Source organism: Emydura macquarii, unplaced genomic scaffold (assembly GCF_026122565.2).
Source record: "Emydura macquarii macquarii isolate MOO-44397 ecotype Brisbane River unplaced genomic scaffold, CSIRO-AGI_Emac_v2 contig_2897, whole genome shotgun sequence".
Classification (NCBI taxonomy): Eukaryota; Metazoa; Chordata; order Testudines; family Chelidae; genus Emydura; species Emydura macquarii.
Window position 1 is genome coordinate 21100047 of NW_027133034.1, and position 27196 is coordinate 21127242.

The window sequence follows — 27196 nt, forward strand, 5'->3', positions numbered from 1 at the left end:
CATGATAAATAGAAAAATGATAGAAGCATATTAACAACATAACAAAAGTGACCCTGAAACTACAAACAGGAAAAATAACCTATTACAATCACGAGAAATAGGCAGCTATTCTGTGATATTCTGATAAAGAGGACTGTGCTGGGCATGATGATGACTAAATTACATACTCCCATATGACTAGCTAGCTGCAGTTGTGTGTTCTTTATTTGGGACCTGAAGATAATCATGGGACAGGAAAGAGAATGAAAAAAATCTTAAATTGGAAATGAATGGCACAGGAACAAAGGCCCCCAGACTAAAGAGTGGTGACTTAGGGGACAAATCTTTAGCCTGAGTATTATCTGGAAGTCCTTGCTGAAGCCTGGTGTGAAAGATTTTGATGCCACCAAACCAGTTCCTAGGGAAAATAAATCGACATGACTTTGAGAGCTAATTTGGTCTCCAAACCTACACCCTACAAAGAGTGGTCTTTCTAGGTCATGGTTGAGGTCAATGGGATGTCACTGTGAAGAGGCTTAACACCGCATCAGCTTGCCTCATGTTTGCCCTAGGGATCAAAAGGAAAAGCTTTAATGTCAAGTCTTACCACTGCTTTAACCTTCAAGGTCAAACATATTCCACTCCCTCTCATCATCCCAAATCCTCAATCCCAGAATTAAATCACATTGTCAGAGTGATAAGAGAGAGACTGGAAAAAAAATGGTCAAAATCTTGAGACCTGGAGGTCATGCCGAGCACCCACAACTTGGTACCTGCCATTTCTTAATATTTGACCCTAAGATTGATGCTAATTCCCCAGCTGTTTAAAATGAGAGTTTCATTCAACAAAGAAATGTTCTGTAATATCTTCATCTAAAAAAAATAAAGTAATAATATAATCAAGCTTTCCATTTGGGGTTTTTTAATGTATAGCACAGCCACTTATCAGTGAATCTGGTAACAGAAATGTGGCATGTTTTTATACTGTAAGTACCATTTCAGCAAATATTTGCCTGTTTCAAAATCCTTCTTGCTCAATAATGAGGAGTCACTTAAAACAGCCTGGGATGAATCACATTATGTCATGTATCATAACAAAACATGGTTACTGGTTGAGCTGATAGGACTCAGTACTAATCCCTATGACAGACAGGAGATTTGAAAAATTTTCCAAAGAGAGTGGTGAGAGGTCTGAAGCTGCACTTAAAGATTAAAATAAAATTTCCCTTCCCTCCAATGAAAATATTCTAAGAGAAACATGTTCCTTATCATAACTTTGTGTGGTTAATCAGATCAATGGGTCGGTTTATGCTTTTTTCATGTTCAGCGAATGGAGATGTAGAACCACTGATTAGGCAGAGACCTCTCAAAGCAAAAAATATAAATGATGCAAAACATGTAGGGTAACTCCTGACCTTCCTTCCCCCATCAGAACTCCACGACACAAGGAAACATTATTCAGTTACACAAAAATGCAATGAGATCAATCCACCAATTAAAAAATTGATGTTTCCCCACATCCACATATATAGTCAATAATAAAACACACAGATCAAAAGCCATCCTCAAGTCACATCCAGGCTAAATACAATTGTGTGTTGGTGTGAGCCAGAAACTTGGAGAAGATCTTTTGTTCCCAACAGAACCAGCCACATGTCTGATTATAGCTGTGTTTTAGGACATTATTTTTATACCCCAAAAGGCAGGTGTTTGGGTGGTTTTTCCTGACAGTCTGATATTGTACTCAGACATGTTATAAGGCAGCCATGACATAAAATTTAGAGAAAAGAAATGGAAAAAGGTATTGGGACCAGCATGCATCTTGCAGTGTTGCTAATGCCAGAACAGTTTGGAAAAAAACAAAAACAAACAAACAAACAAAAAAAACACCACACACACTACACACACAACCTAAATCACATAGTTGCCTTGCATCTGCCCTTGGAAGTATCAGGCTGTAACAGGCAAATGGTATATGACTCTTTTGAAGGGTCATATATCCCATATAAATATCTAGAGATTCTATGGGACAGTTTGATACATTTAAGATTTTTACTATATTTGACTCTATGCTTTCTTTTGGTTTAGGAGGAGCCCCATCTTTCCTCTATAGGCTCTTCCTTTCCCCAAAGATTCCTCAGTTCCTAATAAACCAAGCACCATTGTTTCATCCATGCATTGAGACCCTGTAGTTCTGCCTGTCTAACTGACCTTTCACATAGAACTAGAAGCATTTCAGAGAATGCGGCCATGAAAGTCCTGGATTTTAATCTCTTACTTAGCAGCCTAAATTTGGCCACCAACACCTCTCTCGTACCTTTCCCTAGGTCATTGGTACCTACCATGTACCAGGACCACTGGCTCCTCCCCAGCAGTGTACATTAGTCTGGCTAGGTGTCTCAAGAAGTCCACAACATTTGCACTTGGCTGGCAATTCATCATGCAGTTCTCCCGGTCTTCTCAAACCCAACAATCTATATGTCTAATTGAATCCCTCATTATAATTACCTGTCTCTTCCAAATAAATGGGGTCCCTGGTCAGGTATCCTCAGTGCAAGAGGATGCCATGACATCTGAAATCAAATATTAAAGATTAAAAATGCATTTTGGTTACACATTTACAATTACTTTAAAAAATGTAATTCAAACCATTTTTCAAGAAAATGTGACTCACTGAATGGAAATGAATAAAGGAAAATATTGATTCTTCACTATCCCAACAGGTGATTTAAAACAGCTTCAATTTTAAGATGCACAGATATGATTTTGAGGCCAACTTGCCATTATGCTGGAGAATGCTTTTTGGGTTGTTTTTGCCTTAATTCGTTATATTGTTTTGACATTTTAGTTTTCAAAAACTACTGGGCTTTTGAATATAGCATCTCATTGCAGTGGAATGTATTCTAATGAAGGTTTAGTGCATTAATGAACTTGATAATAAGTTGTTGGGGCTTTTAAAACACACTGAAAACAAAGCCATGTAGAAAAACATGGGTACATTTACATGCCAGCTATTAAACTTCAGTGAAATTTTCTTATTAAAACTTTTCGGTGTAGCAACTCAAAATATGTATTGTAGTGCAGTGGTACTTTTTCATAATGAATATTTTCTTTTTTCCTCTGGGACTATGCAGAAAGCTGTATTTTTTTCCCCCACCTGAAAAGCTCTCTACTCTTTGGCTCATGAACAATGAGGGTATTTGTCACAGCCAAACCATCTTGGACTTTGCTTTGCAGTTCCAACATAGCCCCAAGAATTCTGCCATGCATTACACAGCAGGATTTCAACTACAAGTACATGATAAACAATTAAGATTCATTTACATTTTACAATTAGGTTTCATTTACATTTTACTGTGATTTTAACACGCATCAAAGACTTTATTTCACATCTTTACTAAATCCACAAACCGTGAATTTCAGCATCCTCTATTTTTGACATGTTATTCCACATGCTAAATGTCAGTAGTCTTCATTTGTTTGAACAAAGCCTAAGAATTATGCAAGAGTGAGTCCAAATTGAAATGAAATTACTCTGAAATCTAAAATCTAAGCTAAATCATTTGCAACAGCTTCGTAAAAGGCTGACAGATGAAATGCAAATATATTTAACCCATGTCATGTATTATAAAGGTCTCTGTTGGTAGATTTTTGAACATCTGTCATTTTATTAGATTATAGATGATAACCATTAATTGGAAATTGATACATAGCACTAGATGCCAATTTTAAATAATTTTAGGTAAATGAAGGTGGTAAATTAGGAAATTTCATGATTACACAAAAGGTGTAATTTTCACAAGCAATACAAAAGTAATTTCTTTTAATCTAGAATTGTATTTGCAGGTTCTAATAGTTGGAGGTACAGATTATCTCTGAAACAAGTTTTCCTTTTAAACTCTGGAAAACAATGATCTGCAGAATATACATCAAAATTTTATTGCTCACATATAAGATTTTTCCCACCTTCAGTTTATTTCCATTTCATGGTCATTTTATGAAAAATGTTACAGCTACTGCAGTATATATTTACTGTTAATCTCTTTGGATAACTTTTTTGGTATATTCACAGTTTTTCAATTTAAAAAAAAACCCTCCGATTATATACTTTCTCAAAATGGAACTAATCTGACAGTTCATATGGTGAAAATCACTTAACAGTATTATGTGCTGAGTTGTGATGTTATGAATTTTTCCTCCAGCGCACTGTAACATTTGTGTCATTATTTTGTGATGCAAACATCTCCAGAGCCCAGTGTTAAGAGAAAGGAGTTACGGCTTTTAAAAACACCATAATAGTGGCTCAAATTAAATGTATACCCCAAATTGAAAAACATGGTAAGAGGAGCAAAAGAGTGCCACCAGGTCAAAACAAAGTAAAAGAAGTGGTTGGAGGCAAAAAGGCATTCTTTTGAAAACTGGAAGTTAAATCCTACTGAGGAAAAGAGAAAGGAGCATAAACTCTGGCAAGTCAAGTGTAAAAATTTAATTAGGCAGGCCAAAAAAGAATTTCAAGAGCAACTAGCTAAAGACTCAAAACTAACAGCAATTTTTTTTTAAGTACTTCAGAAGCAGGAAGTCTGCCAAACAATCAGTGGGGCCACTGGACAATTGAGGAGCTAAAGGAGCACTCAAGGAAAATAAGGCTGTTGTGGAGAAGCTAAATGAATTCTTCTCATCAGTCTTCACTGCAGAGATCTGAGGGAGATTCCCACACCTGACCCATTTTTTTAAGATGACAAATCTGAGGAAGTGTCCAGACTGAGACTTCATTAGAGGTGGTTTTGGAACAAAATGGATAAATTAAACAATAAAAAGTCACCAGGACCACATGGTATTCATCCAAGAGTTCTGAAAAAAAACTCAAATATGAAACTGCAGAACTACTAACTGTGGTATATGACCTATCATTTATATTAGCTTCTGTTTCAGATGACTCAAGGATAGCTAATGTGACACCAATTTTTAAAAAACGCTCTAGAGATGATTCTACCAATTACAAGCCAATAATTTGGTTGAAACTATGGTAAAGAACAGAATTATCAGTCACACAGATGAACACAATTTGTTTGGGGAAGAGTCAATACAGCTTTTGTAAAGAGAAATCATGCCTCACCAATCTATTAGAATATTTTGAGGGGTCAACAAAAGCATGTGGACAGGGGTGGATCCAGTGGATATAGTCTGAAAGTCTAAGTACACAAGGTCCCTCACCAAAGGCTCTTAAAGCAAAGCAAGCAAACATGGGATAGTAAGGAAGGTCTTCTCATGGACCAAAGACTAGTTAAAAGACAGGAAACAAAGGGTAGGAATAAATGTATAGTTTTCAGAACTGAGAGAGATAATAATGGTGTCCCCCAGGAATCTATACTGGGACCAGTGCTATTCAACATATTCATAAGAGATCTGGAAAAAGGGGTAAACAGTGATGTGGCAGTATTAGCTGATTATACAAAACTACTCAAGATAGTTAAGTCCAAAGCAGTCTGCGAAGAGTTACATAGAGATCTTACAAAACTCGGTAACCAGGCAACAAAATGGCAGAAGAAATTCAATATTGATAAATGCAAAGCAATACACATTAGAAAACAATCTCAACTATACATACAAAATGATGGGATCTAAATTAGCTGTTCCCACTCAAGAAAGACCTTCGAGTCATTGTGGATAGTTCTCTGGAAACATCTGCTCAATGTGCAGTGGCAGGCAAAAAAAAGCTAACGTTAGTAAGCATTAGGAAAGGGATAGATAAGACAGTAAATATCATAATGCCACTATATAAATCCATGGTATGCTTACATTTTGAATACTGCATGCTGTTCTGGTTGCCCCATTTCAAAAGAGATATTAGAACAGGAAAAGGTACAGAGAAGGGCAACAAAAATGAGGCGAAATTAAAAAAGACTGGGATTATTCAGATTGGAAAAGAAACAGCTAAGGCGAGATAGGATATAAAATCATGAATGGTGTGGAGAAAATGAATAAGGAAGTGTTATTTACTCTTTCACATAACGAGGAGTCACACAATGAAATTAATAGGCAGCAGGTTTAAAAACAAACAAAAAGGATGTACTTCTTCACACAACGCACCGTCAAGCTGTGAAACTTGTTACCAGGGTATGTTGTGACAGCCAAAACTATAGCAGGGTTCAGATACGAATTAGGTAAATTCACGGAGGAGAGGTCCATCAATAGCTATTAGCCAAGACGGTCAGGGATGCAACCTCATGCTTTGTGTATCCCTAGCCTCTGACTGCCAGAACTTGGCAGCAGATGACAGGGAATGGATCAGTCGATGATTGCCTATTCTGTTCATTCTGACTGTGACCGATGCTCAGTGCTTCAGAGAGAAGACAGCATACTGGGTTAGATGGACCATTGGTCTGACCCACTATGGCTGTTCTTGTTTTCTTATCTCTGTGTTCGGTTCCTGGCTGCACAACCTTGGACAAATCATTTCATTTAATCTTTGTTTCACTTTACCCTTCTTTAAAATGACGGTAATACTTCCTTACCTAACAAAGGTAGCATGAGGGTTCTATTAATGTTTGCAAATGACTCTGCGATCCTACATAAAATAAGACGCCACAGCCCTAATTACAAGTATTGCTATCATGCCTTGATGTTGTGCCACAGTCTCGAGTATTTCAAGACTGTTTCAATACAGAATGCATGATATTCCTTTTTATAATCAGTAGTTTCTTGTGTAATCCATGCCTACTGTGTGTCTGTCCGTCCCACGCTAGTGGCAGGACCACAAAGGTTTGTGACAGACTACTACAGCCTTTGGTATAATAGTACAGCAGGCTTGTTTAGCTCCAGCAGTAGGGGCATTGCTTTTAGGTCCAGACGTCTTAGGTCCAATCCCACAGCTGATGACCCACTTGTTGAAATTGGGAAGGATTGCAGTTCTAGATATGTATTGTGAAAGATACAGTATTTGAAAATATGATCACAAGCATTTGACATGATGCTTCCAAAATCAGTCCCAGAAACTGATTTCAATTGCCTTGTCAACAAAAACTTGAGATTTCTCTCTAGATACACTGCTGTGCCAGTTGTCTCTAAGGATTTGCTAATAGAAATGTCTAGGGGCCATAGCAATTTCACCAATCACAGAAAAGGGCAATTACAAGGTCAATTCTTCCTTCACTAAGGTAGTCAGAATATGTCCATTAGGAGGAGACTGGACTGTCTGTTTAAACTTTTTTGCCTAGGACACTACACTGCTTGTCTAATCTTCATCAATTTGCTCATCACAACAGCTGACCAACAATGACAGCTTCACAGTACTTTTCCACGGGCAGCACATAGTTATGTTAGGAGTTTATCATAGTGATTTCTTTGCTATACTATAGTTGTAGTTGGAATTGTATTTGATTTATTTACCGTGAATAAAGATATATTTGTTGAATAACCTTCCTGCCACCTCTCCTGTTTTCTTTTTACTTGAATAAAATAAATAAATAGTTTAAAAACAGGGAGTAGAGGGGAAAAAAATCCTCACATACAATATAGCTACAAGGTTAGTGACAAAGTGTTTCTTGTCAGTCATTTGACTGACAGTTACACTGTTGCAAGTAGTCTTGGTTATCGGTTCTGCTGCCATGTCACATTAGAATTTCCATCGCTGTAAGAGTAAATGGGATATCCATCAGAAAATGTCCCCCTTTTCAGAGCCACACACCAAGGATACCCATTATCACTTCTTTTTTGCCATGGTTATGGAGACATTTGCCCATTTGATCAGAAATAATTCTCATATAAATGGATTTACTGTAGGAAACAGGGAACACAAATTAGCTTTATAGGCAGATGTCATTGCATTTGTTATGAATCTAGCTCCTACAGTACTAGACTTGCAAGAGAAAAAAAATCTTAAAATTTGTCAGTGTCAGGATTTAAAATCAATTACTATAAGGTCAAATGCGTAGGCATAGATGTGGGTTCCGATCTAATGAAAGATATAAAAGATAAATATAAATACAAATGGGCAATTACTTCAATAAGACATCTGGAACTACAAATTTCAGAAATATTAATTATACTCCTTTAAGAAAATCAAAATGGATCTGGAAAATTGTTCAAAATATGAAATGTCATGGTTAGGCAGAATTGTGGCAGATAAAATATATATCCTTGTCAAATAATCCTGGGTTTAGTCCCAAAATGTCTTAGACCAATGACAATCTATGATAAACAATTTAATTTGGGGAAATAAGAAACCCAGGGTTAAGCAATCCATTTTACAAAGGCCATGGCAAAAGGTAACAGGCGAGATGCTAGAAGTGGGGCACTGGGGATATTTGCCCCCCTTTCCCAAACAATCTTTCCAGAGCTCAGAAATTATTGTCAAAGATCAAAATATGTACAAAGTTATCCAGTGTTAAGCAGAGGAAGAGACGATGATGTGGCTTTACATTCCTGTCTGTCTTCAGAACAGTGTTTGTAACTGACAATGCTGTTTATTTTAAACACATTAACAAGTTTGAAAATGCTAATCAGGCTCAAACAGGAAAATCCAATGTGTCTAGAATAGAATCTGAGAAGTCAGTGGTTACCATGGATGTCGCATCAGAGCTGGCAGATGCATTTGTGGTCCAGCACAAGGTGTTGTAGTAAACTACTCAAATTCAACTGTTGGAGTCAGACAGAAAATCTCCAGGACCCTGTATTTACTGCTGGTTCTGCATGTATATTTTAAAGGTATGCAGTTATTTTACTTCGAAAATATATTTGAGGCACTGGCATGTCATCTCTTCACCAAGTACCTTGCTGTGATTCTTAAACCATTTTATAAATACTCCTTAAAGTATTACAAGATAGCCATCTATTGTGTTTAGATAAACCATTCCCATAACATTGCTGGGTAATACCCTGCCAATGCCATCTTGGCGATGCTAAAATGCAAGCAGGCATCATGTTGGTAAGGATTGGGTAGCATTCTTTCACTGTTAATATGGTAAAGTTCAACCATGCTACCATCAAAAAAAGTGAACATATCTGTCAGAGGCTGAAAAGCAAAAACACTTAGTTACCAGAGTTGATACTATGCAACATCAGCAGGCCAGCCTAGCTGAGTGGCTTTTTGGTCCTGGAGACAGGAAGGAAAATATCATTTAGGACCTACTGCATCTATGCCTATAATGTATGTCTGCACTAAAAATTTAGGCGAGAACCTTACTGAACATGAGATGAACATATCTGCAACTTCGAAAGCTTGGAGAGGTAGCACTGACAATGTAAGTGAGCCCTCTGTTCCTATTTGTCAGGAAGATTATGATAATCTGTCAGCTCAGCCTCCTTAGCAAGTATCCAGGGAAAAGTCCCAAGCAATAGCTCCTCACAAGACAGACTGGAGCAAGTTCCAGTAACGCGGCCATGTCCCCTTGAATTTTCAGACTCCATTTGTTATCTTGAGAAAGGCCTTAGTCAAGTGCCATCTGCAAGTTTTAGTTTTCCACAGCAGAAACACAGATATTTCACTGATAAACACCATAAAAGAGTACTACCAAATGTAGAAGCGGTCAGTCGAAGCTGTGTTCCTGTGCAGTGGGCAGAGTTTGCTATTTTCCATGCAATGTTTGCCAGAGCACTTCTCAAGGCATCTAAACATCCAGAAGCCGTTTTCATAAATGGTGTCAGACTGGAAGAAGTTGGAGCTTAAGCTAAGGAAGCATGAGGCAACAGAGGGTCATATGAACCGTTACTAAATCTGGAGAGTATTGCACAACCCTCAAGAATTCTGTGATAACTGATGAAAAGCTGCAGCAGGAAATGGAAGATGAGAAACATCACTGACGTTTAATACTGCAGCAACTTCTACATGTCACACTATTCCTTTGTGAGAAAATCTGCCATTTTGAGTGGATGTTGAATATTAGAGACATATGGAATGGAAACTTCCTGGGACTGATTGAGTTACTGTCTACATATGATCCTGTTATGGCAGATAATTTTGATAAAGTGAAGGCAAGTGCAATGTTCATGACACCCAGAATGAGTTCACTCTACTTTTGGGTCAAAAAATTAAACAGCAAATTCTGGTGGAAGTGAAACTGCAAAATATTATGCTTTGCTACTGCACTGTACATCAGATTGTTCTCATAGGGACAAATGTCTTTAATTCTTTGGTATACAAAAGAAGCAGGCTATGGCTATTAAAGAATCTTTCCTCACATTTTTGAATGTCGAAGCCAATACTAGAGCAGAACTTGATTAAACTGATTTGAAGCAATTAGAAGACATGGGACTTAATAATAGACTGCCAATGTTATGACAATGGCTCAAACACCTGATTCTACCTGAATACAGGGAGAACTTTATATATTTGAGTTTAAGATGAAGGTCACTCCAGGCCAAGGATCAAGTTCTGGTTTAACTCATCAGTTTTATGTATCTGGTAACCTGCAGTGGTTTCTACATTATCTAATTCACTGTTTTGCTTCCACAGACATATAATTTCAGCAGCTACCATCACCTGTCAGGCTTTCAAGAATATTTTAAAAACATAGGGTAAAGTGGGAAGCCAGCCAGTCAATTCACATCTTGTTTTCAGTATTGTATTGGAAGGAGCTTAGCTTTAAATACTGCTTCCTTGTATTTATTAGAACCATCATGTCTATTTTTGATGATGCCAGTTGAAAAATGAAAACCGTATACAACTTTTTATTTTGTCAATCCAGTTTTTGACGTATGTTGTTTTACTGATTGACTTTTTTGTGAATGTGTCTTTTTAATTGCTGAGTAGTTCTCAGAGTTTGTTTTGTTTTCACACACACACACACACACACACACACACACACACACACACACACACGCCTTTCAAGTTCAGCACAGGCTGAAAATTAAAATACTGGAGTTTTGATTGCTATGCAAGCAGATTCTGTTTGGAGGTCCTATTAACATGCTTTAAACCTTGCATTGGCATTTGGAGTTATCAGCAGAAACAAGTGATAAATTAGATGCGGTGTATAAACTGTATCTCTTACCTTTTAGTGTGATAACTATCATAGCAAGAAGTATTGCAAGACTGTCAGTATTTCATTTTCTATTTTCATTTTGGATTTTATTTTTTTTGCAGTCTGACAGGTAAAATTATACTTATCAGCGGATAGGAGAGTTTTCACTCTTTATGTAAAGGTTATAAATCACAGCAAAATACTGACAGTTGCTAAATTTTACTTTTTTTAAACTTTTAAAATCCAAGATTTTCCAGGTGTCTAACTAGCTCTTGGACTCCTGGAAGTAGTTTAATAATTAGCAACATCCAAATGTCCCAAAATACCCACTTGCACCCCAATAAGAAGATCTTAGAACTGGTCCTGAAAGGGAGGCATGGCTTTACCAAACATTAAGCACTACTATCAAGCTAGTCAGATCAGAAACTTGGTGTACAGGACAACACCAAGCATTCATAAGCACTTGATAGAGATAGAACATGTTTATTGTTGCACAATCAAACGCCACGTAACCCCTTGGATAAAGAAAACATAAGCCAAAAATCAATACACAACCACCCTTTTATGAAAATTTGGGATAATTTATTTCAAAAGCTAAGCCTATACACACACCACTTCTAATATGCATAATAGCTAATATAGCATTTAACCGCACAAAAAGCCTGGGAAGTTTCGACATTGGGAACTTAAAGGTACATCAAAATTTGGCCAGCTGTTCAGAGAAATAGAATTAGATCACTTGATGAAAGGATACCAACATTTCAGTATATCAGTACCTACAATTGAGACTTTTTAACCCACCCCTATAAAAAGGCAAACCTGAGCAGAAAATTGATGGAATTTGAAAATTACATCCATGAAACAAAGGCTTTCTTTCCAATCTAGTCAAAAAGAATTGTTCAAAAATAACTATGTTCATGAAAAGTTGATGTAGGCATGACACCAAAAATTGAGGAATGGGAGGCCATATGGAGCAATGGTCCCACACCTTAATACAATAATGGAAGAAAATTACTCAAAATCTTTATCAGTGGTACTTAACTCCCCTTAAAATTAAATGAATTTATGGTACGGTACAGGCAAATTTGGGAGGGAATGTAACGAAATGGGAGGATTTATCCTTATATGGTGACTGTGCTAAAAAATGAAGACTTTTGAAAAGCCATTGGACACTGTGCAAGGGAAATAACAGGGTGTCATCTGTCAGGTAACTCCTTAATATTTTTATTAAATGATCCAGACAACTGTTTTATAAAAGCCATAAAGAACTGATAATCACCTATCTGCTGCTAGAATTACCATAGCAAGGTGGTGGAAGAGGAGTGTTTCCCTTAAAACTATTCTAGTATCAAAAAGTGTGGAAAATTCTGGTATTAGAAAAAACTAATGCATCAAGGCAGATGAATTCTACAGGAATGAAGGGAAAATAGATAAGTATTTAGAGGTCTGGTGGAACTTTTGGTGGTTTGTTGGAAGAGGATCATCATCGACCACCAAGTCAGATAATTCGAGAACTTTTTTGAATAATAAGGAAAGGAGAAACCCCATTCAACAATAGCCAAAACGGAACTCAAAATGAAGATAGTAAAAGACGACCTATGCAGGGGGAAAAAAGGGAAAAAAAAGCTTAATATCACAGAGTTTTGATAGGATAACTAATAAATATTTTATGCATTTATATGTAAGAAAAACAGTAGTTTGAACCTAAACATGAGATAATGAAAGACTTCATCTTCCATCTTGCCATTGGTAATGTAAGTTAAAGACAGCATCAACCACAACAACATCTGTTCAATACCAAAAAGTTGAAGAAAGCAACTGGTAGCAGGTATTTGTCGATACAGCATTAAGGATTTACATGGGCCAATTTATAGGTGTATATACTAAGTATCTTTACTTAAGTTGTAAAACAAGTTTTACAAGATCTGTTATAAAAACAGATCTGTTCATAAATAAAATTAAAGTAAACAAATGAAAAGAAAGCATTTTGTCCAGTGTTTGGTCTGGAAAGTAAAGATAATTGTGTTTGTATCAGTCATTTGACTTCAAGTAAGCAGAAATGAGCAATCTTGCCTAAATAATATTAATTTGTTTTTTTATCCAAGAAATCATAGTTAAGATGCAAAGTTAGACATTACTCAAATATACAGTTATTATCCCACAATATAGTACAGGTTCACAGAAGGATCCTGTCCTACCTCCCCAACAGTCATGGATACTTTCCACTTGAATCAGTGGGCTTGATTCTGATTTCACACGTGTTGGTGTAAAATCAGGAGTAATTCTACTGAGGTCAATGGAGATTCACCAGCATAAGCAGGATCAGAGTAAAACCCAATTTTGGGGTGATTGCAAATCCAGTCTTAAAAACTAATGGGTATTGAACTTTTAGAGTTTGGTAAAATGACTTAAACCCAGGCCAAAAGCTTGATGCTTTACGTACGTGTTCTGTTTTCTCCACAGACAAATTTTTGACCTTTGACTCCAAAATCCTCTTCAACAACATGACTGCCAAATTCTCTTGGAGAGATAGCATGGAAAAAAAAACTATTTATAGATGCTACTTTGATTTGCTGAGTTCTCAAAATCAAAACTGTTCAATAGGAAGTGTTAGTTTCAACAACTTTCCCCAATTCAAAATTTTTTTTGGAAAAAAAAAAAAAAAAGTTTAAAAAATTGTCAGAACATCCTATTTCAACAATTTCTAAATGAGAACTTTCATTTTCTGGTTTGAAACCTCTTGCTTCAAAATGATAGAGCATTTGTACTGACGAAAGGTGAAAAAAGAAAGATTGATTTAAATTATTTTTTTTAATTGGCCCACTCCAATCTTTTTTTAGGGGAACGGGGAAGATTATCAGTTTGCAAAAATTTTTGAGATTGTTTGCACTGATTTGTAATGGAAATACATTTCAAAATCAAAAAATTCTTGTGCAATAGGAAAATCATTTCCCACCCACTTCTGTAGACAAGGACTGAAGAGGAGAAGAGAATTGTAGAAAGTCAGACTGTAGCAAAATGGTAGAAGATGTATTACCACTGTGCATTCTGGTTCCGCCATGCTTTAAGTCACATGGGATTGTTTCTGTTCCCTGACTGGGAGCCTTATGTAATGAGACATATAATATTCATACTAAGAAATAACATTTGAAATTCATGCTTAGCAAATATTCTAGAAATTTAACTAAAAATGTGCTTTTCACAAGTATTCAGACTATTGCAACAAAGCTTAAATATTCATATATTTGTGGAGATCTAATATAAAACATCAGATATGGTCAAAATTTAAAATTGCTTTAAAATTTAAGTGTGTGAATTTTTTCCCACTATTTGCCCATCTTTAATTTAAATCAAACCCACACACACACACGGCATATTTTTGAAGTCTTTAAATCATGATTTGAGGACTTCTATAATAGACCGATAACCTCTGGCTGAATTACAGGAGTGTGGGGGGGTGATGTTTTGTGGCCTGCAATGTGCAGGATGTCAGAGCAAGATGATCTCTTCTGAACTTAAAAGGTATGAATCTATATTCTATATCAGCCCTATTTCAGACTTTCCATCTTACTAAGCATACCTTTCAACTATCAAACCAGGAATTTAAGACAAAAGCTGTCCAAAAGCACAGTTGTTGGGAAAACTGGTTAGGCAAAAAAGAGTTGAAGTTCAGTGAATATCATGATCACAAAAGAGTCTGAAGATGCATTTTGGAAGACAGAATTCCAGAACCAATTCTTAATAGAAAAGGAATTGTACAGTAATTTACCTTTAGCAATGGCCTGTATGCCTAAAGGGCAAGTATGGCTTGTGCAGTGGTTAAGCAGTAGCAGAGGATTTGTGAGACCTGAGTATAAGTCCTTGCTCTGCCACAGAATTCCCGTCTGATCTTGGGCAATGGTGATGATAGCATTTCCCTATCTCATGCTGTCTTTAAAAAAAAAAAAAAAAAAAAAAAAAATACACTCTAATAATACAGTAGTGAGGACCATGTAAATACTATAGATAGTATATCCTTAGAATGCAAATAATGAGTAATGCCGTGCTTTATGTGGGAGAAACAATTCCTTCTGAAATCCCTCTACAAGACATTTTATAATTTGCAACACAAGTTTTTTGACATTTTCATTTGCATGTCTGCAAATGAAGCTGAATGTCATGAATCTGAATTTTTACATTGCATTACAACCACACACAATCTTGTTAATTGCATAATAGGTAGATGCATACACAAACAAGTATTTTGGGGGGCAAATACTAATTTGTGCAAAAACAAATGCTCATACAAGTATTTTTTTCAGGCATGACTGAAGATCACAATTTTGCAAGTGTGGCTTGTTAGTCCTGGTAACATCATACTGCAGTGAATTCTGCAGCCTCATTATGTGCTGTATAAAAGGAACATTCTTTTGTATTTTAAGATAATTATATATAAAGTGGTACTGTCTGTGCTTTCAATCTTTATTTCAAGCCCTTCCATGGCAAATGGGAAAAACATGAGCATATTCTAGGATAGCTCTTTTTGCAAGAAACCAAAAGAAGCACGCTTTGGATCTCAACTTAATCACGAAAACTTGTGTTTATAAAGGATTTTCCAGCATATCCAGTAGAATTTTGTAGTTCTGGTTCATAAAATGGACAATTTAATGTTAATTGTTGTAAGTGTATTAGCCAACCAAATGTACATTTCTGGAAGTAGGCATTATGGGCAATATAACATCTTTTAGTACAAAATATGCTCATCTATTCTAGTGAGCTCTCAGTCCTTGTGTATAAGCTTTATTTCCCGCGGTGGTGCCAATTTACTTTCTCACCGCTTTTGCAGTGTTCATGCTGTGAATTTCTATATCTATTGTAAAATGTTCAACAATTTATAGAAGAAATTTTAGTCCTGTCTTTTTTTCATTTTATCTTTAAACATATAATGATTAAAGAATGAATGTGCAATCATATATATATATATATATATATATATATATATATATATATATATAGAAAACAACTCCTTGAATGAAATAGATGGTTCAGCTTCTTAAACCCCAGTGGAATTCATAAACATCTACATTCACTGTACCTCTCTTTTGTGTACTGCCTTCTACTAAATAGGTTCTTCAGAGAGACCATTTAGTAAGTTGGAATGTAGTGGTAGCACATTATTTTCACTTCTGGCGCAACATGAGCATTGTCCAAGTATTTGTTTCCAGTAATGAGACATGATAACCACATAGAGTGTTAAATTTACTATGTTTTATATTCTATAAAACTCTAGCTTACTGTGGTTTAATGCAGGGACAGATTTACAGTGAGACTGAAATCTGTGGAAAAGCTGAAAAGGAGATTTATCTTGTAAAAAAAAAGCACTTTCCACAACTATGTCCATGTTTTGGTTACAATATAAAATCTTTACTTCAGTTATATTCAACTTTACACTGGGTAGCAATCAGCTTCTCTGTGGCTCATTCTAACTGCATTTTCACATGTTTATACAATGGGCCAGATTTTCAAACAGATTTAGGCACCTAGATGTGCAGATATATGCCTTGTGGGATTTTCAAAAGCACCTGAACAGATTAGGCTCTTAACTCCCATTAATTTCAGTGGCAAGTAGCTGCCTCACCTGTTTGGACATTTTTGAAAACCCCAGTAGGCATCTATTTGCATCTCTAGCTGAAAATCTGGCCCATGAAACTGGCCTTATCCCCTGCAACTACATAAGCAAGGTGGTGCAGAGAGATGCAAACAGAGTCTTCTGTGCCTGCATTTGGAAGGAGGACTTCCCCCGATGGAGAGCAGTTGATGTGTCTGCTTGTGCCATTAACTACAATTCAGCAGGTGTGTGTGTATAAGGGATGTATACATGTATACAGGAAGGAGGTGGAAGCTTCACATCCCACAGTGCTCCATTAAGTGCTGACATCAGCAGTCTCTGGAATGTCCTTATGCCTCCATCTTCCAATAAGTAAAGTTACAACCATTTTGCAATTCCACCACCTGATTACCTCCCCATCCCCCGGTCTTTTGACAACCAGGTCCCACTGTTATTCATTACACTAGTATAAAATGGCATTGAATTCAGTTCAGAATATCTAACCTGATAAAACAAAATTGAATGCTATTTGGATATTGATCATTTATGTCACTTCACATACATGGGGATGCTCCTATAGTATGTGTGTATCTATATGACTAAATTAAAAGTTTTTTTTACCATTTATGGGTTGGAAAGTCCTACGGGAACACCACCTTTGTAGCTGTTGGTGCAAGCGAATACTCTGATGCTACATGCTCTGTTACAAAATGCTAAACCTTTTCTGTGCCCTCAATTCTGAACTGCACTAGAACAATTCAAATTAATTTATACCTATCAATGAGTATAACTTTTAGACTATTTCATTATGTCATCTCAGTTTTATGAGCAACAAGATTCACAAACATTTCATGAGCAATCCAAAAACATATATTTTTGTCTCTGTATCCTCACGTCTTTGGTATTATGATTATGCTAATTCTTAGAGATGGACATGAAGCAAACCCCTGGATCCATTTACCCATTAAATGTTACATCTCAGGCCTTAGTATATATAGATATATATCTTATATAAATTCTATCCTGGCCAGGAGGATTCTGTAATACTAAAAAAAAAAAAAAAAACTATTTTCAGAAAAACAATGCCATTGTGGGTAGAAATCTTACATTAACATATCCAGTAAGATAAAGGGTGAATATGCTTAAACTACTTCATCACATTAAAATACCTAATATTTTAAATATGAATATATGGTCAGTATAACAGCCAGGGCATGGCTTCATGGCCAGGTATAGTGTTGCAGCAACGCTGCCTCTGTTTTCCCCACCAAATACCTGTTTTTCCCTGCAACAGTCTACTGCTTACATCTCCAGACCTCCAGCTAGTCTCACCCCTTTCAAGGTAAAGTAGTCCTTTAATAAAAAAAAAATAAAAAAAGTCCCAAAAGGCATAAAAAAAGGACTCTTCCACCCAGCCAGGCCTTACCTCCAGTGCCTGTTCTGATACGTAATTGCCAGTTACACCTGGGCTCCACACCTCTCACACATATAGCATGGGTTAGCTCATTACCTTCCTGGCTTAAGTCATCCTTTCTGCAGCTGATTCTGGCCAGCCACAATCCTCACAGCATTCCTTGCCTCCTAGTAGTCTGCTAGTCCTTGGCAGGAACTTCCTGTCAGTACTCATCCCCTTCCCAGCCTTAACTCACTGGACTTCCCCCTTCTTGAGACCAAACCCAGCACAAGTACAATGGGTGTGGCTACCTGAGCCTAAGTCTGACATTAGCTCTTTCTAGTCCAGAATGGAGTCACACCTGGTTACAATCTGAATGAGAAGAGGAAGCAATTAGCTCAGAAGGGAAGGCTATAGAATCTGGAAAGTAAAAAGAACATGTAAAACAAAAAACAAATATATCAGTGTAAATCTAGAGTACCTCTTTGGTTCCAGCAGCAGATGGTCCAATGTCTTTAACTATTTTTTATAAGGAGAATATTGTCTGACAGCATAAAAACCTACCAAGAAATACTATATGATTGAATGAGGCCAATTTGCCATGGTAGATGGGGACACAGTGGACAAATTATTTTATTATATATATATATATATATATATATATATATATATATATATATATAAAATAACAGATCAGAGTTGGAGTCCCTCTTTCTAATAAGCTGTCCAGAATTTAATTATTAAAAGCAGGATTTTCCTGCTTATGTTCATGTGCTTGCAGCTGTTAAGATTACAAAACAAGGTAAGAACTGTTGTTAAAGAATAAGGAGACGAGGCTCAACAATCAAGTACAAAGCAGGTCCTCCTATCTAGGACAGGCACATGCACACTGCAATGCTATCTCATCAGGGAGCCAATTGCATTCAGGAGCCTTTTGGAAGAAAGATGTAGGAACATGTTTGCTCCTATCTGGTGAATGATACAAGGGGGTTATTTTTGAATGATGAATTAAAGGGAATCAATCTTCATTGCATTGCAACTGACATGAAAAGCACCATAGCTGTGCAATAATTGCATGCAATTATTCAACTACCCCTTTGGCAAGGACAATGTAATTAGTCCTGGTGGTGTCGAGAGATTTTCTTTACACCCAACAAATTGGCAGTTTTAATCAAGTGTGGCTGAAAATTTATCATAACACAGGGAAAACAATAAGGTGAAGTTACAAGGCCCCAAACTGTGTGTCTCCTATCTACAATGATACAAATTTACAATACTAACAACATGATGAATACTACCATTCCCTGCACAAGATGATTATAATTGCATATCAGTATCAAGCCACAGTAGTGCTTATTTATTTAGAATCATGGAAGTAACCCCTGTCATGCTTTGTTACTTGAAAAGGTTAACCACTGAGGACAATTTTCATCTGGAAGAGTTTAATATGAATCAGGAGAATTTAGAATGCAAAACAGCACATTCAGCAATTATTACTACTATTTATTATTTCTACTACAGTAGCACCCAAAAGCCCCAAATGGGAATGTGTCCATTATGCTGACTACTGTCCACAGATATATGAAGATATGGTCTAGGTTGCAAAGAATGCCCCAGTCTAAGTAATTCTATTCTATTCTATTCTAACTACTATTAATGTAAACTGCCTAAAATGACAAACAGTATGGACCAAATTTTCAATCAGTAGAATGTCACTCTTGCCTGTGAATTTGCACAGTATATGAGCAAACTAATTTGTGGGTACAACTAGAGCAAACTAGAGCTCAAATTGGTTAAATGTACGGGCAAATAGCCAACTAAGTACCCAGCAAGCTATATGTGATCACATTTATCCTGCGGGCATGAAATCTTTGTCCATAGCTCCAGTAAGCTCACAGCCAGTACACAGCAGTTGGCAAGCAGGAACATTTTTCTTAACAATATCTTCTTGCCTTCTAGAATCTAAAGTTGCATTAAAAAAAGTCCCCAGCACATATGGTTGCAAAGATTAACTTAGAAATGCAAAACAAGTTTAAACAGATGAAGTGGTGTGTTCCTGAGGCTGAAACAATAGCTCTGAGGTCTGAACTGCCTCTCATCATCTCAGCCCTAGTCTTCTTATGACAACTTAAATACCTGCTTTACAGAGTAGTATTCCAGAATCCACACCCTTCAGGGCTGAAAACAGGAGTTTTATGCCATTTTAAAGAGGAGATTACACACCTCTAATGTCACCCAGCATTGGTTCTAAGTCCCAGCACAGGAAGAACCACAGGTACTCAGATTTCAAACTGAGATGGTTTCACATGAAAATTAGTGTATTTTGAAGGGTGTTATAATCTCCTTTTGAGTCCTGTACAATGGGACTTACTGTACATTGATTTACAGAAGGAAGAATACAAAAAATCCCAAAGAACATTTTCTAACTCTTTAAAATAATCCCAAAGTAGTTGCTCTGTAACATATGTGGCTTATCCAAGATAGCTGATGGGATGGTTTGTAGACCTAGCTGAGCATTTTTTCCCCCACCAGAAATGCCGATTAACTGAATCCAAAACTATGCGAAACAGGGTTGGTTTTGATTAATTTTCTGACTCAAAAAATGCAGAGAAAAAGTTTTGAAATTATTGAAACATTTCATTTTGACATTTTTAAGTGACTTTTCCTTTGGAAATTTAAACTAAATAGACTAAAAAGATATTGAGAAAACGGTCACCGCTGAAGTGAAACATTTTGAAATAATTGAAACAAAACATTTTGATTGCCTCCCCTCCACTCCTCCCAGCCCCCCACACTAAAAATCAGTTTTTTGTTTTGTTAACAATTTTCAAGATTTCAATGCTTTGTCCCAATTTGGGACAGGTAAAAATTTCAAAATCTCATAAATGTTACAGGACAGAAAATCTTTTTCCTGCCCAACTATAGCAGTGAGGTATAAGGCTTTTGTTGGTGCCAGTTTAGTGTCACCTACATAACTCACCCATGGTTTTGTCATTCATGAGTAACAACTCATCTTAAACTCATGCTAATAAATACTTTTTTTACCAAAAAGCAACCATTATGTATATTCTCATTGACTTCCTCTCTTTTTCTAGATAGATAAATACACACACACATGAACATACACAGTTATATACACCTTTGAAAATAATATTCTAAGATGTTAATTTAGTGCAAAAATCCTTAAAATCATAACCCAGCACATCTATACTGAGTACATCAGAAGTCTGAGAAAATACGTTGTCCTTTTAATATCCACTGTCTCTAAAATTACTTTTGAGCTTAGAATGTAAAACTTTTCCTTAGGCTACATTTCCATTTTCAGTGTTTTATAACTCTGTGAGCGGAACTGCTTTGCATGCAGACAGAAGCATCCATTACTTGTGGCAACATAGTAATTTGTTACATTTTAATGCATTTAGTTGAAGGGACCAAAAAAAATATGGAGGGGAGGGGGAAAGAAGGAGAGAGAGAGGAAAGGAGAGAAAGTCACCGTACATATATACAAGTGGTTTTGTATATAATCTGAATAACTTCCATCCCTGCAGATGTCTCTTATCTTAATGACTTTGCTAAAGAAGTTGTCTTGTCAAACATATTCAAAAGCTTTTGCCTCATATGAATAATGTACAAATGGAAGCAATTTGGCAATAGCTTGACTTGAGATAAAGATGCTCCTTGGTATGGCAGAAGCATGTAAGTGTAGAACAAACCTATAGTTACCAAATATTGAAAATTTTTGACTGTCATTCCACAATGTTACATTTTTATGAGCTCACCCCATCTTACTCAGGGCTGGGGAGGCTTTAAAACCAGCATGCAACTTGATTAGGGTATGTGCCGTTTTCTTCCACAGCACCATGTGATGAAAAAACCATCCAGCATTAGTCCAATCAAAACTTAACTGTTTTGCACAGATGGATATAGACTGTACAGATTAAATCCATCTCACTCTGTACTGGCTTTCTGACTCTTGATTCTTACATGCGGCTTCCGTCAAGTTCGTTCATTCTTGAGCTGTCTCTGGGATGTGGGTGACCTGGGGAAGGGAAGAGACATGAGAACTGATGAATTCAGGATGGAGAGGAAAAGAAAGGGTGGGATGTGGGAACCCGGTGGCGGGAGGAAAGATGTGGGGAATTCAAAGAGAGGCAGAAGGAAAGATGAGGGGGGTTTGGGCAGGGATGGAAGAAAAGATTGAGAAACTGTGAAGGAGAAAAAAAGTAAGGAAGAGGAACAGATGGGAACTTGCAGATGAATTATGTTCCCACTGGAACCAATGGCAAAACTCTTTGATTTAAATGAGAATAGGCTCCATCCTGTGGAGAATGAGGAGTGGGCAGAAAATGGGAGGAAACAGAAAGAGGCGAAAAAACAGACTATAATAAAAAAGACGGGGGGAAAATAGGGGTATGTCCACATTGCAAGCACTACAAAAGCACAACTGTGGTGCTGCAGCAATGCCACTATAGTGTAGACACTTGTTACAGTGCCAGGAAAGGATTTTCTAACCATGTAGTAGATCCATCCCATGAGAGGCGTTAGCTACACGGATGGAAGAATTCTTCTGTCAACCTAGCAGTGTATCCACCAGGCAGCTTAACTACATCTCTCAGGATTGTGAGTTGTAAATAGGCCTATGAAAAAAGGAATGGAGATACAAAATCAATATTGGAAATAGAAAGAAATGAATGAAGACATGGAAAAGGGGGCAGAAAAATCAAGATGGGAAAAAAAACTTATTTTTTCATGTTCCTATCTTTTATGGATAGAGGAGTTGAAGGGATGGTCAGATATGGATAATACTAGAGCTGCACAAATGGTGAAAACATTAACAAACATGTTCACTGAATCAAAATGGTATCTGACCATGTGTCACGGGGTACTTCCACCCCATCCCTCTTTGAGACAGGTTGGGAAGTGTGGCAGCCCCATAGTTAGAGCTTGCCCAACTGTCCTTGACCTCAAGACAGTGTGGCTCAACGGCCATAGTTAATATGGCTGCCCTGGGGGTCAGGGCTGTACAACCCAACAGCCAGAGTCAAGGTGGCCTCCAACAGGGGGGGTAACAGCCAGGGTAGGGAGACCCAGGCCTTCCCTACTCCACCAGGGTCCAGCCCAGGGGCCTCACACTGGCAAGGTTGATTACCACTGAGTCAATAGGTAATCCACCTGCAACACGCTGACTTTCCCTGATGTTGTGAAGGTCAAAAGTATAATTGGGTTAAAAAAAGAATTAGAAAAGTTCATGGAGGATAGGTCCATCAGTGGCTATTAGCCAAGATGGTCAGGGATGTAACCTCATACACCAGGTACCTCTAAACCTCCAACTGCCAGAAGCTGGGACTGGATGACCGGGGATGAATCACTCAAAATTGACCTGTTCTGTTAATTCCTTCTGAAGTATTTGGCACCAGCCACTGCTGGAAGACAGGATAGTTGACTAGATGGACCATTGGTCTAACCCAGTACGGCCTTCTTATGAGGTACATTTAATTGTGCAAATATGATATTCATGGGCAAAAAGGCATATCTGCATGTGAACAAATGTATTCACATATAAATGAATATACAGATGCTGGAAGTGCTTACCTGGCCAGCCTGTATTTACACACACAATCACTTGTTGGGAATGTGACAAGAGAAAATGGAAAGTAAAGTCTGCTAGACAACCAATAAATAAGGCTTACATATTCTTCCTCTCGCCCTCAGACTAGAAGGAACCCAGCTATTTTTAAATCTGGGCACCTAGCCAAATATAAATCTCTTTCCAAAAGAGGACAGGAAAAGATTTTAAATCCCTTAACATTTTCTTTGTCTGCTTATCTCTTTATATTACCCACCTTTAACTGTTCCCCATCCGCTACCTGAGATATACAAAACACTAGTGAATTCTTCAGGCACTGCTCCTATTTCAAAAGATTAAGTCATCCACAGACATCTTGTCACATGAATAAGGTGTTCAATCACACAAGCCAAAAACCAAACACTTGAAGGAGCTCTTTCTGTGAAGAGCTCGTGAAAATCCATGGGCTCAAATATGTTCAGAAAAAATTCGTCAACCAGTTTTGAAAAAAAAAAAAATGGACAAATTCATAAAAATCCTGGTATGTTCACAGATACTATCATCAATAGGGAAAAGGGGCAATGTAAAACTTTCAAAAGGGCCCAAGTAACTTGGGAACCTAAATCCTATTTTCAAAAGTGACTCAGGCACTTACCTGAACTTACCTCATGGGTTCTGACTGGGTTCCTGAGTGGAGATGAGGAGAAAAAAGGAATCTGATCATGTAGGAGAATGTGGGTTGGGAATAAAAATATATTGATATGTTTTGTCTGTCTCTTTTTGGGGGTTAAGGGGAAGAGGTTTGCGATATTGATGTGTGGTTTGAAATTCTTGCGTTTAGTATGTGGCTGTTTTTGTTTCTAAAATGCTTAGCTTTGCTATGTGATGACTTAGGTCCAATTCTGCAAGCCGCCCTGTGTGGTCAACGCTCTGTATCCACACAGAACCTAATTGACTCAAATGATCCAGCATAGGAGCCCAAGGCATCACCAACATGGAGCAGTGTGCAGGATTGGGGCTATAATGACCACTTGGACATTCTCCTATCACCTGCCTCTTCAAGAAAGGATCACTTAATTTTGCTAGGAAATGTATTTTAGTCATTGCAGTGTCATAAACATGGACTGTCACTAGAGCCAATGAGAAATTCTCTGAAGAAACTGTTTGATCAGAAAATGCGGATTCCTTGCAACAAATCTTTAGTGAGAAAGGTTCAGGTTTAATGACTTTTCGCTGAAATACATCCAGGTACATTCCATCAGAAACCTGTCTGGTTCCTTGCTAGCTTGAGTGGTGGACTGAGGGGTCCAAGCTGGATTGCCCTGGGACCAGGGACCAGCCTTTCAAATGTCCATGGCTCAGGAGTAGCCCTGCCCTGCCATGGTTTTCAGGCTCCTTGATGTGGATCTGGCAGCACTGAGGCCATCTCTAGCTGAGGCTCAAACTCCTGGATATACAGCAGGCATCCTACAAAGCCCTGAGAACTCTGGGCTGTGCAGTCCTGGGAACTAGCTGGTTTGGGAGTCTGGAATCTCTGGGGTCTTTGGATCTGGGCTGTCCTCATGGTCCTCATATAGGGCTGGGCCAGAGCTATGGACCATGGGAACTATGGTTGCTGCTGACTGAAATTGAGATTCTTGGCCAGATCACCACTGCTGTGTGAAATATAAGTACATGTCATGATGCTGTCAGTGCCATGTGTCAGTGTTTCTGAAACCATTTTTCCCCCCAAGATATCTGATGCATGGGAAAATTCAAAAAATTGGTTAAGTTCCTGCAAACTGGAAATTCCTCATAGATTCAGACTCTAAAGTCAGAAGGGACCAATATGATCATCTAGTCTGACCTCCTGTACAATGCAGGACACAGAACCTCACCCATCCACACCTGTAATAAGCCTCTAACCTATGACTGAGTTATTAAAGTCCTCAAATCATGATTTAAAGACTTTAAAGGTACAGAGAATCCACCAGCAAGTGAGCCATGCTCCAGGCTACAGAGGAAGGTGAAAAACCCCCAGAGCCTTTGCCAATCTGTCTTAGGGGAAAATTTATTCCTGACCCCAAATATGGCAATCAATTAAACCTTGAGCATGTGGGCAAGACTCATCATCCAGACACGCAAGAAAGAGTTCTCTGTAATAACTCAGAACCCACCCCATCAAACATCCCATCACAGGCCATTGGCATATCTACCACCAGTGGTCAAAGATCAGTTAATTGCCAAACTAGGTTGTCCCATCATACCATCCCCTCCATAAATCTATCAAGCTCAGTTTTGAAGCCTAATTTTAGCCAGCATTACAATGTGACACTTTTATGTTGCACCATGCACCAAGACATATGGTGGGAAGCCACAAACACAGCAACATTGTAGACTCACTGTTGAGACGCAGTTTGGCTTCCCGCAAAAAAAAAAAAAAAAAAGCCCTCATTATGGTCCCCTGAAAATTTGATAGCCAGCCCTGCATGATAAGGAATATATTGAAGTGTTGCCTGCCCCAGCTGCCACTGAAGCTTTTGCATTGATATAATTTGGAGCAGTCTTAGATGTTTTCTGAAGATTTCTCCCAGATGTCTTATGGCTGGTGGTATTATTCATCTCACTGTCGCGACTACAACCATCTATTCAGAAGTCAGAATTTGTAAATGTCATTTTATCATTCACTCCAGAGATTACTACATGTCAATGTTTCAAACAATGCCTTAAGGAACAGTAAAATCTCCTCTCCTCTCAAGATATTAAAAGGTATAAATATTTGCGTCAGCCCTTTAGAGACCTTTATATTCCTCAACTGTTATCTTTTGACAAATTATAGATATGGGGAAGACATTCATGGCCTGAGTCTCCTCTTGCATATGCTTCTTGAATCAAGAGTAATTCCATCAAAGTCAAAACATTTACTCCAGTGTAAAGTCAATGAACATGAGAGCAGAACCAAGACCATAACTGTATTGCGAGTCTTAAACATGAGTGTAATCTCCCACCAAGAACAAATGTGTTTAATGTAATCTTCACAAGTCATCAGCACAGAAACCTTTCATTTTGGTTTGTTTATTCATGTTACAAAATGCCTTTGTGTAAGAATTTCACTGGCCTAATTTAACAAAAAGCACATCAATAATGCAAAACCCAACAAATGAGCTGATACATTATATTTGTAAATAGTGCAGTGTTAGAATAAATTGCATTGGATGGACAAATTCAAGTGCTTTTTCTCTAAGCAAGAACAGGAAACTTGTTATTAATTATTATTATTATTGGCTGCTTTCCTTTGCCACCCTCTCTCTCTCTCTCTCCTTTTTTCAATTGAAGAAGGATATTTAATTAAACCTTTTTTTTCCCTTAAAGAGTGAATAAGGAAGTATGTTTCTACAGTTCTACTAGACATTTTTTGGAATTATATAGGAAGATAATTTTTGAAGATTCTTGTCTTTTTTTGATGGAAGGAAAAAAGATTTGACACAAGGGATCTTTCATTATGTATTTGCATTAGCAGCCATTGGCTCCAATTTAGAAGAGGACTGAAAACCATAGGTACCAGCTGAGAACAGTACTTCGGACTGTACAAACACAATAAGAGAATAGACAAGACAGATAAAAGTTCTTGAAAGGGATAAATAAATTCATCTTCTCCACTCCCACAATAAGGTGGATAACAATTATTACCCCATTTAATAGCTGGATAACTCGGTTCCAAAGATTAATTG

At 37.4% G+C, this 27196-nt stretch overlaps 1 long non-coding RNA gene across 2 annotated transcripts; it reads right to left on the bottom strand.

Annotated features, from left to right (window-relative positions):
* Positions 1-262: 262 nt before the first annotated feature.
* On the bottom strand, positions 263-21955 carry LOC137166771 (uncharacterized). Of its 2 annotated transcripts, none has more exons than XR_010923809.1 (3): positions 21826-21955; positions 2488-2552; positions 263-547 (listed from the first exon to the last, which is right to left on the bottom strand). It is a non-coding gene; the product is annotated as an uncharacterized lncRNA (long non-coding RNA). The 2 variants fall into 2 exon arrangements; XR_010923808.1 differs by lacking the exon at positions 21826-21955 and adding an exon at positions 18038-18177.
* Positions 21956-27196: the final 5241 nt, after the last annotated feature.